Source organism: Hemicordylus capensis, chromosome 1 (genome assembly GCF_027244095.1).
Source record: "Hemicordylus capensis ecotype Gifberg chromosome 1, rHemCap1.1.pri, whole genome shotgun sequence".
NCBI lineage: Eukaryota > Metazoa > Chordata > Lepidosauria > Squamata > Cordylidae > Hemicordylus > Hemicordylus capensis.
The window spans coordinates 429,351,604-429,364,320 of NC_069657.1; the positions used below are offsets into that span (position 1 = coordinate 429,351,604).

Sequence of the window (12,717 nt, forward strand, 5' to 3'; positions counted from 1 at the left end):
GGTCAGTTGGCAACCCTAACTAACTGATGCATCAGGCTGGCCAGGTACATAGAGGTACATAGAGCACTGATCCAATCCAGAACAGTTCTTACCTTCTTATACTGTTGAATCCACTTTCCTTTCCATTGCTTATTCTGCATGGCAGAGGAAAGTCCCTACCATCCACATTAGCTGGGTTGCCTAGTGATAAGGCCAGCCTCTGGCCAACGTTCCATTCAAAGGGGGATGATGAAATCACACTGCCATGTCAGAGCAGATTCTAGATTAGGGAGTCAACTTCTGTTGCTGGGAGTTGCAAGACTCAAAAGATTTGTGCACAAGTCTTTCCCTACCCACTAACAGACACACATTCCCAGTCTGAGAACCAAAGATGAAATTTCCGGAAGAATGGTAGTAGCTGAATAATTCCAGCCTTCAAATGCATTTTTTAAAAAAACCAAATATCCACTGGTTCTTGGGACAGCAAAGCCAATTGTGACTAATTCTGCAAAATGTGCTTTTTCGGAAGACAGAAACATTCTACTTGCATTTTTTTTAAAAAATGGCTGGCATTCTTTCTGCATTTCAGCCTCCTGAAAAGGAGTGATGAAATTAAGGGAAGCAGATCCCCCAAAGCATGTGATTTGACAAGTTATTACAAAGCCGCACTGCAGAGCGTGTACCCTTGGAATGTACCATTTTTGCAGATAAAATCAGAGTCTTGATCAAGATGCTAATAGGTTCCTATGTGTCAGCTCTTGCCCCCACAGTTGACACTGTAAATTGGCTTCAAATTACAATATAAGAAGCCAGAGACTTTTGTGCACTCACTACTGTGAGGGCCTGCAACCAATGAAAGAAGCTACTGATTCAGCCTACCGTGTTCTATCACAGATGCCCAGTGACGAAAACCCAAACAAACTGCATCTTCAAAAGAGACCTTTCGAAACAGAAAAACACCCTGACATCAAATACTTGGGAGTTTGCCTGTAGCTGTCGTGACTGTTGATCAGTCCTCTTCCCTGGATACTGAATGGATTGGTGTCCTGCAATAAAGGAAGAGAGACTGAGAGTTCTTGCAAACTTGACTGAAAATCAAGAGATCTAATATAGCTAATTAAAAAGCCACAGAGCCCAGATTTCACTTTTCAGTATGTACGGTGAAAGCTGTAAAGAGGCTACAAGCAGATGGACTGGTAAACGGGCACGTCCTGCTTTCTGTGGAACTGCAAAGACTCTTTGATTATTTTTATGGGCAGCCTCCAGGGATTAATTGGAGTTAAGGTTCACCAATGCTCCACTCTGAGATCAATTTATATTATCAAAACTCTGCTCCGGAGGCAATACTATGCAATGTTTCTGAGCATGTAAAGACTGAAGGCAGGTAAAGGTAAAGTTGTGCCATTGAGTCAGTGTTGACTCCTGACAACCGCAGAGCCCTGTGGTTTTCTTTGGTAGAATACAGGAGGGGGTTACCATTGCCATCTCCCATGCAGTGTGAGACAACGCCTTTCAGCATCTTCCTATATCACTACTGCCTGATATAGATGTTTCCCATAGTCTGGGAATTCGAAGCAGCAACTTCTTCCCGCCTAGGCAAGTTACTTCCCCACTGTGCCATTAGGTGGCGACTGAAGACAGGAGTAACCCTTTAACAGAAGTGACAGTTATGCAGTTAACAATTTGCTCTTACCAATTTTGGTGGCTAGCAGAAACTTGAAGGAGATACACCAAGCCTCTCAAATATTCTAGATATATTCAGACAATTGGATTTTAATCTAATTGAGCTTTTGCCTTCTTGACCTCTGTCCAAAAAGGAGGAGGAAGAGGAGGAGATTGTTTGCCAAGATATCTCAATTTTGCTTCCATCCAGTTCATCTGAAAGCATCCCTTTTGGATCCTTAATACAAAGGACAACATTTATCAGAAAACCAATTGCCTACAAATTGCTTTACAAATATGAATACGATCAATAGGTATATACCACTTTTCAACAAAAGTTCCCAAAGCGGTTTACATAGATAAAAATAAATAAAATGGTTCCCTGTCCCCAAAGGGCTCGCAATCTAAAAAAGAAACATAAGATAGACATCAGCAACAACCACTAGGGAGATGTTCTGCTGGGGATGGAAAGGGCCAGTTGCTTTCCCCCTGCTATATAAAGAGAATCACCACTTTTAAAAGGTGCCCCTTTGCTCAGTTAGCAGCATAATTTAAATACAATTATGGAAGCAGCTAAGAAAGTCCACAACTTTAAAGACTTCTATGCACCCAACATATCAGTGTTTAGTGCTTGATGCCATTTTAAGATCATGTAGATAAAAGTAGGAAAAATTATACCAAACCAAAAATTATTAAAATTATTTTATAATATTTTAAAGTTACATTATAAGCTACTAATAATCTCTAGGCACCGCCTAGAGATGTACAAATCAGGCAGTATAAAAATATGATAGATAAATATGATAGGTAGAAAGATAGATAGATAGATAGATAGATAGATAGATAGATAGATAGATAATTGAACTTTATATTTAATGATGTTATTATTGTTTTTAAATTTGGGGTATCTGTATTGAGATATTTCTGCCATAGGTGAAATTATTTACAACGTGGATGTTATAAATTGTATTGCTTTTAAAAATGTGTTTTGTGTTATGTTTGAAATTATCAAATAAAACGTTTAGGGGGAAATAATGTCTCTAGCACTGATGAAATAGAGGTTAAGATTCTGACAGACATCACTGAGCACCGTGCAAAAGAAAAGCTTTGGAGCAAAGACATCATTTGGCAGGCGACAGAGAATGGGCTTGTTCAGACGACCTTTAGGTGGGTAGGATAAGTGCCATACCCACCTTTGGGAGCTATTCGCACCCCCAATTTTTACACGTGGGTTAAATGATAGTCAGAGGCAGGGAAATTGATTGTGTCAGTGCATCCGACAGCGTCATCTGATACTCCGACAGTGTCTTTCGACCCAAAATATTACTAAGGTAAGAGAAAACTCCATTGGAGCCCATGCCTGCCTCCCACATGATCACTTGATTCCCCCTCCTCTGACCACATGATCTGACTTAGCTTTTAACTCACACACAATCAAAAATCGGGAGCGCTCACAGCTCTCAAAGATAGGTAGAATAGGAGCATAGGAAGCTGCCTTATACAGAGTCAGACCACTGGTCCATCTGGCTCAGTATTGTCTACACAGACTGGCAGCGACTACTTCAAGGTTGCAGGCAGGAGTCTTTCTCAGCCCTACCTTGGAGATGCCAGGGAGGGAGCCTGAAACCTTCTGCACACAAGCATGCAGGTGCTCTTCCCAGAAAGGCCCCATCCCCTGAGGAGAATATATTACAGTGCTCACACATGTAGTCTCCCATTCAAATGCAAATCAGGACAGTCCCTACTTAGCAAAGGGGACAATTCATGCTTGCTACCACAAGACCAGCTCTCCTCCCATATTTTAAATAGTAGTCATAATCTTTATTACAGTCACAGACCAGAAAAATCACATGATATCGTAAATAAATAAATGAAATCTAACAGCACATGACAGTAATATACAATAGACACCTTCCTCCTTGCATGCTGTCCACTTAACAGTCATGTGAAGAAGCCTAATATATCTCCTCTCTCACACATGGTGGAAGGGCCACACTGTAACACCTGACTGTTGTCCAGGATTTCTCTAAAAAAAACCCACACCAACAGCAGCTTCTTGTGGAAAGGATCTTCTTAAGTAAAGGTCTCAAAATTACCTCCTTCAAAATGGAGGCATCCTGCCCTTCCCTAGTGCGCGCCTGTGCAGTTGGGAAGCGACGCCGGGCCAGACGGCAGGCCTAGGCATCGCTCTGCTGCACTCGATGATCTGCCACCACCCGCCACCGCCGCGCTCACTCCCGCCGCCGCCGCACGCCACCACCGCGCTCACCACCACAAGCCATGATCCCAGGGGCACACGATGACGATCCGCTGCCACCCGCCACCGCCATGCGATCCAGGGGGGATCGGGGGGGTCGTGGCACTTTTTGGCACCCCCCCACGTGACCCACCAAAGTGGCGCCCAGGGCACGTGCCCTGCCTGCCCCCCCCTATCGTTATGCCCCTGCGGCCAGCCTCCCCCCTCACCGGCCCAGTCATGTGTCCCCCTGGTTTCTCATTATCTCTAAGCCCAGCAAATGTCAGGGATGCCCCTGATTTTAGCCTAATTTTCAAGATGTCTGCTATTATTCTTACAATGTCCTCGGTTTCACCATATGTTCCCATTCTACTCCTGTGCTAAAGTTCCCTAAAATTCCATCCCTGCAACTGAGCCAGGTTGCATTACTTTGCGATTACTGCCAGGAAAACAGAAAACACTCCTCAGAAACCTAGAGCTATCCTCTGCTTTCTAGAGATTATTAGGAAATTTAACTTTTTACAAAGTAGTCCTGTGGTCTAGAGCAAGCATCTACATTTGCATAAAACACAAAGAAGCAAACATTCTTGTTCTGATGAATTATAAGCTCTTTCTAAGAGGAGTTGCATCCTGCAGAAAGATATGAAGCTCTCCATCATGTAATGCTTCACAGAATTGTTTTTTGAAAATTGTAGCTCTCATTATACTCTGATTTCAAGATATTTTGACCCTCATTGCCAATAATTTGCTGAGCCTCATTCCATCCAAACTTGATGTGACGTTAAATACACTGAGGTCATTCACAAATCAAAAACTGTGCTCAATCCGAGTTTGGGAGCTGTGTGTGCTCTCAATTTTCAGTTGTGTGGAAGCAAAGTAAGGAAAACCTGGGTAGCTTTTCCTCCTACCTTGCTTCCACACAGTGACCTCTACCCAAGTTTCCTTCATACCTTGCTTCCACACAACCAAAGATTGGGAGCACACACAGATCCCAAACCCGGGTTGAACACAATGTTTGTTTGTGTGAATGACCTCATTGACTTACATACTGTGCAGCACCCCCCCCCCCACACACACACAAAGGAAGAGCGGGGTTCACACCCTGGCTCCAGGCAAGTCCAAACCACATCCACACTGTTAGCAAGTGTGGAGAGACTCCATAGCTCCTAAGGATTGCATCAGAGCTGGTGCTCCAATTTTCCCATTGGGAATTATTGGTGCTACAGCTCCGATGCAGCCCTTAGTTGCTACAGAACCTCTGCACGCTCACTAGTAATGTGGATGCAGTTTGCGCTGCACGGTATGTAAGTCACGGTCTTATTTGGGGCTCACTTTCACTTGGGAGCTTCAGCCAGATCTGGAACATAGCACAGAGGTACAGCATGTTTAACTCTTTAATTCTGCACCCCTTCCCTGCTAATAACAACAACAACAACAACCCTGCAAAGGTACCATTGCAACAAATGGCACTTTTGAAAACCTATAGGACCTTTGGGCACAATGGGGGGAAATGACACAGAATTAAAGGATTAAGCACTCTTTACCTCTGCACCTTGGTCTGCATTGACGGTCTGTAGAGCTGCTGTTGGAATGTGAAGGCAAAGCCCCAAAGCATTGAACATCTAATCTAGTTTGAATCCTAAATCTACATAAGTATGTAAACGAAGTTGTAGTACTTGTTTAGAGATTTTCATACGGAATTCAAGGGAACCCTTGGCTTCTTCAGAAACTTAGTGGGGATTCCTCCGTAAGGAGACCAATAACGGCAGGCACAGCAATAGTGCACTTCCACCTTCATCTGGATGTTGGCCAGCAATTCTGAAAAGTGGCATACTGGGGTATACAGGCAAACCTAATCACACACAGTTTCACTATTCACAGTTTTGCATCGGGTCTCAAATAGACACCCAACCTCCATATCCATGGATATAAAAGGGTTAAATCCCATGTATCTGCGGTTCCTAGAAGGCCAGAAATGACCACGGAGGTCATTTCCAGCCTCCATTTTGTCTGCAGGAGCCATATTGTCAAACATAAAAATTTTAAAATGGAAAAATTCCATGGCTTTGGGGGATCATTTGAGACTTGCTCGATGCCAGGAGCCCTGCAGAGCACAGTTGGGCACTTTATTTGGCCTGTTTTTGTGGGTGGGGGCATTTGGGGGCAGGGTTGAGTCTAGGAACTTAACCCCTGTGATCCCATAGATTCAATGCCTCATTACCCACAGTTCCATTACCTGCAGTAATCTAAGGAACAGAACCTCCACAGATAATGAGGTCCAACCTATATACCGATTTCCGCTGCAATCCTATGCATTTACTTGATAGTAAATCCCAAGGAACTCAGGAAGATTTATTTCTGCAGAGGAATGTACTGGATTAGTCTGTTTGTATCGTTTGAGTCAACAGGGCAAGATTTGCATAAACCCAGTTACTCTGGCTTGTGCTGTGAATCAGTGATAAATAAGGCCTGTTCACACAACCATCAACATTAGGGTAGGGGGCCTTGTACCCTGGTTTGCATGGTTGTCTGAACTCACAGAAATCCTCCAACCCAGACTGCTTAAAACAGGGTAGCTAAGCTTTTGTACCCTGCTATTAACCAAGGCAGGAGGAGAAGAGAGCTCTTCTACCCTGATTTTCTGGTCATGTGGATGCACTTACCTTTTCTGTGCAGCTACTGGGACCAGCAGTTCTGGAAACAATAGAAAGCTGTGGCTACAGAGGCTGCCACCCATGGATGTGCCACTCTATTATCTGTAGCTGCTTCAGCAGGGATTGGTCCACCGCCTGCTCCTTTGTGGCCAATAAGAGGGCAGTTGTGGATGTAACTAGGATTTCCAGTCTACTGACAGTACATTCCATGCTTCCAGCTCCCGAATGGAAAAGAGGATGGCTTGACTGTGTGTTCCCTGGGGTTGCTGGCCCAAACAGAGGTTGTAGCAGGGGTAGGAGCTCTCTGACCCTCCTACCTACTTCAAATGGTCATGTGAAGAGGCTTAGTGGCGTTTGGGGGGGGGTTGAGGGGGGAGTAATTTCATATAAATGCATTTAGATCCAATCATGAAAGGCTGCTGACTCATTTAAAACTACTGTTGACTCATTTAAAACTACTTTTGATTAATCTGCAGTGTGTAAGATTTGAGACATTTGGCCAGAACTGGCACCACATGCAATGTTTTGAAAAGAGTCAGCACAGAGATAACAAAACAAGGCCGTAGTCTAGCCTGTGGTAGATTGTTGAATGTTACACAAGGTGACAAGTAAAGTGGGGGTGAATGTTGTGGTCTCAGCTGCAAACTTTAATAGAAGATAATAAAGGGAGATTACTCCACCCCGGCTTCTACCAACTGAAGTCTGCAAGACTGTGTAGTAATGCTCCTCCTGAAATAAGTAATGCAGCCATTCTAGTGTGGAACACAATATGCAGTGCATCCTTAGAGCAAGAGATTTTCATCAGTCTGAGAGGTTACTAGACTGGTTACACAATACCACAGACATTTTAAAGAGGCTATTAAAGAAAATACCTTTTGCTGCAGTGGGTGGGATTATTTAATCTTCTTGCTAAGAGCCAAACAAGCAAACTACATGTGATATGGGAGTTCCATCATAGAGACTTTCTGTGTTTTTCCATCTCAAAAAGATGGAAAATTTTCCATTTTTCCATCTCAAAAAGCTTCTGCAGGAGTCCCAGTGGGCCATGATGCAGGGGGAGGGGGAAACTAACCCTTTGCCTCATGTCACAGCCCCAGTCCATTTGGGACAGTGAACCATTTCCTCATTCTTTTGCCATGTAAACCACTTTGAGAATATTTCTGGTTGAAACGGCAGAAGGCAGCTTCCTATGTCCCTAAAAGCAGTATACAGGTACACCTCGCCATTTTTGGAAGGACGGTATATAAATCAAATAAAAATAAATAATAAATATGCAGACTCTATATCCACAGTTTCGCGTATCCGTGGGTGTCTAATTGACACCCCACCCCACTCCATAGAGTCAATGCCTTGGTATCCGCGGTTCCGGCATCTATGATCCCCACCAGGGAACGGAACCCCCACTGATATAAGTATTTTTAATAATAATAGCGGCTGATATTCTGAGCAAAGAAAGACTGCTGCAGTGAGAGAGCAGCCTAACTGAACTTCCCAACTAACTGCATTGGTGCAGTGGAGAAGTGACAATTTTTGACACGCTCCCCTTCCCCAGGAAGTACTCTGTGCCACCAGAGAATGATGGGTTGCAGGGCTGCATGGCCCTTGAGGACATGTTTTTAGGTGGCACAGAGAGCTCCCTGGGGAAGGGGAGGGTGTCAAAAATTGACGCTTCCCTGGCTGTACCAGTGCAGTTGGTTGGGAAGTTATGTTAGGCTGCTCTCTCACTGCACCAGCGCTTCCTTGCTCTGAATGCCTAAAATACACACATACGTACATACTAGCCAGGCATGGAGCCAACTACCATCGGCCCGTGTCCAGCCGCAGCGTGTCCGTGTGGCCCCCACTCAAGAGCTAAACCAGCACCCCCACGTCTGATGTCAGAAGCTGGGGGCATGTTGGGGCCGCAAGGCACGGCCCCTGATTGGCGGCGGCCCGGTTTCTTTGAACCCGTTCGCCCATTGGTGGCTCTGCCCCTGATACTAGCAGCGAAAGTGAGCTTAAAGCAGACTGTAGCAAGGTAAGATGGAGGAGGGGACATGGTTTTAAAGGGTTTGAGAAACCATGAGATAAGTTTTCCAGGACTAGAAAAGTGAACACTAGAAAGGCGAAATGAAATGTAGTCAATAAATTACATGAACAGATGCCTCTTCTTCCACCATCTTGCTTTGATGGTGGGAGCAGTTGCAGAGCACAGTGCAAAGCAAGTGAAACCTGCTGCAGAACCAGTACATTGTTGTGTGTGAAAGCAACTGCCATGAAAACCTGATTCATAGCCATCCCAAGCTGCTTTTTCACCAAGGGGTGCACATGTATGTGGGCAGGGAGAGCGGCTCCACAAACGGCTGGAGCAATGTTCGGACACATGCACAGCTGAAAGGGCAAGCCACTCCTCAGTTTAAAATGCAACTTCCCTGAGCAGTCCCAGGAGCAACTTGCATCACGCCTCTGATTTGTGTGCACAGTTGTGTGCAATCTTGAAAAGAACGCAATGTGTGGAGGTGGGAAACTGCACATAACTAGAGGTATTGTGCAAGTTTCTGCTGGAGAGCTGCTTAGGAATGCTGTACACACACACACACATAAACACACACACACGTTAATGTGTCCCACATATTTTGAGTCACCTTGTCCTGAAGAGGTAAGAGTGAAGAGTGCGAGCTGAAAGGGGACATAGCTGCTCACTGGGTGAGTGTCTGCTGCAGATTCCTGGTTCAATATCCAGCATCCCCAGTTTTTATCCCAGGTAGAAGGACTATGGCGGTCAGGATAGGCTAGGTTGGGCAAGACGGACCAACAGTCTATCTAACTCTGTATAAGGCAGCTGCATATGTGCGAGCTCTTACCATGAGGCCAAGAAGAGATCTGTATCAAGGACTTCCTTAGGCAAGCAGCTGTCTTTCGGCCTCATCTCCCCCCCTCTCCCACCTGCAGCCCATCTGCAATACATGTTGGAGACACAGCTCCAGTTGCATTGCCTGCTTGCAACTTCTATCCTAGTGAACACTAGGGTCATTCGGAGTAGAGATAGTGAGGAAGGGTCTTCCTCTGTATCCCCCCCTCTTGTTGTCTCTCCCTCTGCTTTGGAATTCTCTAATTGGTAGACAGATATTCTCAGGGGACTCTCTCTTCCTCCTTCTTGCTCCCTGCTCCACTGCATTCTCCATTTGCCGCATGGCCTCGTTCTCTCTCCCTCTCTGCTCTGCACTATGAAGACAGAAACCTCAGGGACACAGGTTTTTCTACCCAAGGATGTAACTTCCTCAATAACCATACTTGCTTTTGAATCTTTAAGTCTGCCTGAAGATACTCTTTAATGGGCTTGCTCTTCTCACACAGGCTTGCTCTGCTATAGCTGGAGTGAACTAAACTTCTCCCCTCCAACAATACAGACATAATAATATAAGCCTACCTTGCAGAGTTGTCATAAGGGTGAAGCATTTTTAAAAGTCCAAAAAGCTACATGAATACTAAAAGCTACTGCCCTTTTCCAAGAGCGGATCTAAAATACTCAATGCTTGCATTCTCCCCAGGCTAAAAAGCACCCTGGACAAGGAGTGCCTTCGGTGCCCCCCATGTTCAGTTTATCGGTGTGGCTTGTGCAAATTTGCAAAACTTAGTGGCATCATAGGTCCTACTATTGTTCCCAGACTTTCCCAACAATGCCTATGAAAAGGGCCTTCCAGTTTTTTGCTGCTTTGCTGCCAGTGCTCACTTGATCCAGTGCTGTGATCCCACTGAAGTCTGGCATCTGCACTATAAGCAATACATTTAACAATGAGCCACCAAGCTCAGCTTGGCACCCCCTTCTGGTAGGCACCCAGGGCAACCTCCTGGCTTGCCAGTCCTTAAGGCTGGCCCTGATTCTCCTCTTGACTTCTACCAGGGTGAGTTATTTAGTTATATAACTGTGTGCAAAATGAGCTCTCCGATTCTGGCTTTGTAGCATTTCCCACTTCCTTGCCATAACTCCAGAGAGTTATGGAATGGTGAGCCCTCTTTTTCATTCCTGACAAAGGCTATTGACCTAAGCCGTGACAACACTAGGGACTACCACCAGTTATAAAATGACGGATGAAAGAAACCAAAAGCCATGCATGCCCTGTTTTACATTCTCCTCCAGGCTTTTGAACCTCAGAGATAGCTTCTTCACTCCCCAAGGAATGCAAGATGGAATGCCGTGAGCAAAAGGCGTCTCTGAGGCTGCCTAACTGTGCCTGAAAGCAAGATAGGCTGGGAGATCCAGCATCAGTAACTGAGGGTGTCTCCTCCAGAAAAAGAAATGCCTGCATGCTCTCTTCTACCATTCCATAGACTGTCTGCCATTTGTTCAAGAAAACAGACAGATTCTGAGAGGTGCGGAGTTATCTCTGAACTCTGAAAATTGAGAGGACATATTTGAACTAAGCAACAACAACAAAAGTTAAAGTTTAAAAAGATTAACATTCTTGACAAGAAGATTAAGAGTATTTCTTGGCTGATAATGAGCTCGGCAAAGAGGTTTTTCTTGCTGCCGTGGTTGTTGCCCGTTGCTATGACAGGATTCTCTTTTCACTGTTAAGAATAGGACATGGCTCTTACTGTAAGCAGAGCACCAAACATTTGAGCGTAAGGGTTGGAGGGAGAGAAAGGGGACTCATTTGTGCACGGGGAAGGCTTCCGTAACATATGCTCCAACTACCCCATTTTCTAGTACCCACCTCTAGAAGAGCACTATCCCTATTTTGTAGATTGTTTGCCTCTCCAGGAAAATTTGGCAATGCCTTTTGAAAAAATATATCTAGTAGCTCAATACTGTGTGGCACATCAGTCTAGTAAGTGTGTACCCAAGTTGTGCAACTGCGCAAGCTGTGCAACTGACAAAACTGCCCTTAGGAATTACAGAAGAGTGAGCTCATTGGAAATAATGGGCTTACTCTTAACTGTGATGCCATTTGCACAATTTTGGGGTTTGCACAGCTTGTGTGCACCCACCGTTACTAGGCGGATCTGATGTACTGTTGCCGAGTAAGTCAGCCGATGTGCACTGTAAGGTGCGCTATCTTTTCTTCCATCCCAGCTCCTCTAATTGCCTATCCACATAGAGCCAAACTTTCTGCCTTACTCCAAACTGTCTGCCTTAAACATTCCAGGGAGATACACATCCCCGCCCCGCAGTGTAGCATCTCCTAATCAGGCATAGGCGTATTCATTCAGACATTAATGAAGACTTTAATTCATGTTTTTGGAGGCAGCATGCTGGGAAGGGAGGTCTCTTTGCTTATGTTCCTCCTGCATGATTTTAGGACACGTAGTTCAGAGTAGGATACAGGAGGGGTTTACCATTGCCATCTCTCATGCAGTATGAGATGACACCTTTCAGCATCTTCCTGTATCGCTGCTGCCCGGTATAGGTGCTTCCCATAGTCTGGGGAACATACAACAGGGCTCTGTGGTCACCAGGAGTCAACACCGACTCGATGGCAAACTTTACCTTTTAGTTCAGAGTACCATCCAAAATGGCCCATGACTGTATTGTGCTACAGCCGCTGTTCTATAATAAGCAGAACCAGTCCAATGTAAGATACTTAGGGGGTGTCAGAGGGGAGCAAGTACCCCCAACAAGTAACTTGTCCTCCTCACTCCCCCCCCCACCGCCCATAACAGACTCATTGCTGAATCATACACTAGAAAGTAAATCAAGGCTGCAATGCTAAGCATGCTTACTTGAAAGTTAACTCCATCAACATCAATAGGACCTACTTCAGAGTAAATATGCTTAGGAAAGGAGTGTCAAAACTGAAACACACAGTTGCTTCTTTTTCAGAAATATAATGCAAAACAAAACTATCCTCCCGTCTCAAAAATGCACTTTGTACCTTCTGTGCCTCTCAAAAAAAAAATTCTGCCACCATTGGTGAAATTAAGTTTTCTATTGAAAATTCTTACTTTAAAAAAAGGGGGGGGGCTGTTACTGTCACTAACACCTACTAACACCCATAACAAAAATGCTAGTGCAGGATAGGCTATTGAACAATAAATTGGTGTTGCTCCTTTTTTAAAAAATCATTTTGTTTTTTATATTTGTGTCAGCCATCTTGGAGGCTGCATTGTGGAGACAAAAAGTATAGTAGAAATGTTTTTTAATATTGTTTTTTAATGTTACATTTTTACTTTTTGCTGTTTTTTATTGTGTAAACTACCTAGAGA

The 12,717-nt window shown here is 44.6% G+C and overlaps 1 long non-coding RNA gene across 1 annotated transcript in view; it reads right to left on the reverse strand.

The window, feature by feature from the left end:
• Positions 1–877: 877 nt before the first annotated feature.
• The window catches only part of LOC128339978 (uncharacterized), a 46,816-nt gene continuing 34,976 nt past the window's right edge, over positions 878–12,717 (reverse strand). Inside the window, exons 2-3 of the long non-coding RNA XR_008313370.1 lie at positions 1,673–1,879; positions 878–1,025 (exon numbers count right to left, since the gene is read on the reverse strand). This is a non-coding gene — a long non-coding RNA (uncharacterized LOC128339978). The remainder of the gene's footprint in view (positions 1,026–1,672; positions 1,880–12,717) is intronic.